The 3,101-nt window shown below is 35.9% G+C and overlaps 1 protein-coding gene across 2 annotated transcripts in view; it reads left to right on the top strand.

The window, feature by feature from the left end:
• The window catches only part of DCUN1D1 (defective in cullin neddylation 1 domain containing 1), a 37,186-nt gene that overhangs the window by 3,893 nt on the left and 30,192 nt on the right, over positions 1–3,101 (top strand). The window contains exon 1 of one of the 2 annotated variants that reach the window (XM_012811590.2): positions 2,312–2,697. The exons of the other annotated variant lie outside the window; for it this stretch is intronic. The gene's annotated coding sequence lies outside the window, so the exon portion shown is untranslated. Of the gene's footprint in view, positions 1–2,311; positions 2,698–3,101 lie in introns of those variants that run through there. 2 annotated transcript variants of the gene reach the window in all.

Genomic DNA, 3,101 nt, shown 5'->3' with positions numbered 1-3,101 from the left:
CAGCTTGAGGCTCTGTCTCAAAAAAAAAAAATAAAAATAAAAAAACAAACAAAAATGACAAAACCATTTCCTAGATTATTCAGTATGTTCTAGTGGTTTGTATGTAGTATAATGATTATGAAGAAAACTGGGCCTTTGAGGGGGGGAAAAAGGAAATTAATGTTTATTGAGAACATACTGTGTGCTAGTCAGACAATTTACAACTGTTATTTAATCTCTACTTCTATTTATGAGATAGGCATTTTAACATATCTGGAAATAGAGGTTTAGCAGTTCTAGAGGATTTGACATTAGTATGTGGCAAATGAGGATTAAAAGTCTGATCTCTGGTTCCACATTTTATTCCCTACCTCCCCTTTTTCTTCTTTAGCCCAGCAAGCACCCTTTTAGTATAGGTGTGGAATTTTTATTATTTATTTATTTATTTGAGACAGAGTCTCACTGTGTTGCCCTCATTAGAATGTGTGGTATTGCAGCTTACAGCAACCTCAAACTTACGGGCTGAAAAGATTGTCTTGCCTCAGCCTCCCAAGTAGCTGGGAGCACAGGTGCCCACCACAACACCCTGCTATTTTTTTGTTGTTGTTGCAGTTGTCGTCATTTAGCTGGCCCGGGCTGGGTTCGAACCTGCCAGCTTTGGCGCGGGTGGGTGGCGCCACACCATAACCACTGTGCTGCGGGTGCTGAGCCTAGGTGGGAATCTTTGATTAATTTCACTCTGCTTTCTTCCTTACAGTACTGAATTGTGAGTGACCTAGTTGTTTCCATATCAAACCCAATGATTTGAAATAACCATTAAGTAATTGAGAAGTTAAAACTCTTTCGATGGATGTAAGTTAGAAATAAAATTTAGAAGTAAAATTAACTCAATGTGTTGACTTTTTTAAAGTTTTAAGAGAGTAGAGTTTATTGGAGTTAAATAGCTGTTTTGGTTGTGATCTTATAGGTTGGGCCAGACATAATGAAAATTTGGGAGAAAAGCCCCCTTTTAAATTTTGGTGTGTGGTGTTCAGGTTGTGGTAGTATTTGCCATGCCATTTGATGAAGAGAAATTTCCAGATATAGTTTATCTGCTCTGTGGACTGAAACAAGCTCTTGACTATCTACTTTTCCTGGCCACTTTAGGAAAAAGCAGAAACAGAAGAAAAAAAGTTGCTAAAATAGTCTTTCATCACTTTGTTGAATTTGTTTTATATAATTACTTATCACTGAGAATGATTAGGCTGCTTGTCTGCACTGTAAAATTTTAAGATATTAAGATATTTACTTTTAAATAGCTTTTCCTAAAGAATTCTATTGAATTATACTTTGGAATCCTTTAACACTGAACACAAAGATTAGTTGTTAAAGTACATGGCCCATTCCTTTGTTATAATATTTTCATTTAAATAAATATTTGGAGTGCTTATTTTTCATAGGATTTTGATGTTTCTTGATTTAGGATTTGAGTAGATATCAAGTATTAGAATTAAAAGATTTTTCAAGAATTATTTTTCTTTATGAAACAAATATGTGGCTGTTGAATGCTTGTCATTATAAGTTAACTATGAACTTTAAAAATGTAATTCTTTTAATTCATTAATTCTTTGGTGTATGTTTTTTGCCTTAATCTTTTAAAATTTGAGAGTACTTTAGAAAAAAATGTTTATAGAGAAAGGAAAGCAAATTTAAATTAGCGACTTTGATTTCTTGTTAGAATTTTAAGCAATGGGTGTAGGAGAATCAATCAAAAGATTAAAAGAATCATTAAAAGATGATGGCTAACATTAAGTAGTATTCTAAGGAGGTTGTTTCTATCCTATTATAGGTAATCAAAAATCAGCAAAAATAACTTTTTTTTTTTTTAGGTTGAGACAGAGTCTCACTATGTCGCCCTGGATAGAGTGCTGTAGCATCATAGCTCGCAGCAGTCTCAAACTCTTGGGCTCAAGTGATTATCTTGCCTCAGCCTCCCAAGTAGCTGGGACTACAGGTTCCTGCCACAACACCTGGTTATTTTTTTGTTGCAGTTGTTAACTATTGTTTTAGCTGGCCTGGGCTGGGTCGAACTTATCAGCTTAAGTGTATGTGGCCGGCACCCTACCCACTGAGCTATAGGCACCACAGAGCAAAAATAACTTTTTAATAGTCAAAACTATCTCTAAACCAAAATCAAGACATTCAGTTTTACAGAGTAGTCATATTTTGAATAATAATTCTGAAGGTGGCAAGGAGAAAATGTATCAAATTTTTATTAATGGAGTACTTTTTTAAAACCTGAGAGGAAAATTATACAAAAATCAACAAAATCAGTTTGAATCTTAAAGATACACTTTCTGAGAATTTTTTTTAGGTGGATTGCCATTATACTCTATCATTGTGCACAGTAATTACATAGTATGGATGTTAGTCTGCCTTTGGCGTAGTGATATGGTAGTCCCCTGTTTATTGTGGTTTTGCTTTCCTCAGTTTCAGTTACTTGCAGTTAACTGCAGTCTGAAAATACTACATGGAAAATTCCAGATATAAACAATTCACTGGTCTTCCTTTGTCCATCTCATTCATTTAGCTACATGCTAGTCAGTTAGTAGCCATCTCAGTTATTAGATCAAAAAAACGTATCTGCAGTTTGAGGCATCCACCGGGAGTCTTGGAAAATATCCTCCGACCTCATGCATATAAGGGAGTGACTACTGTGACATCACCTCTTACAAAAGGGTTAGTTTTAAGTGTTATTCAACGTGCAGGATATTTAAGAATGAATGATAAGTAACTATTTTAAACTGCAGATTATAAAGGAGGTTTATACCTGTAATCCCAGCTACTGTGGAGGTGGAAGGATTGCTTGAGACAAGGAGTTTGAGACCAGCCTGGGCAACATAGACCCCCATCTCTACAAAAATAGAATTTAGCCAGGACTGGTGCCATAGCTAAAAGTATCTCCTACTCAGTAAGCTAAGTCAGGAGAATTGCTTGAGCCCAGGTATTCAGGCTGCAGTGAGCTATCATCGTGCCACTGTTCTCTAGCTTGGGCAACAAAGTGGGACCCCATCTTTTTTTTTGAGACAGTCTCAAGCTGTTGCCCTGGATAGAGTGCTGTGACATCATAGCTTACAGCAACC

This window comes from Otolemur garnettii, unplaced genomic scaffold, assembly GCF_000181295.1.
Source record: "Otolemur garnettii isolate 467f Iridium unplaced genomic scaffold, OtoGar3 scaffold00166, whole genome shotgun sequence".
Classification (NCBI taxonomy): domain Eukaryota; kingdom Metazoa; phylum Chordata; class Mammalia; order Primates; family Galagidae; genus Otolemur; species Otolemur garnettii.
The sequence above is the reverse complement of the archived record's forward strand: the minus strand, read 5'-3'. Positions and strand labels throughout refer to the sequence as shown.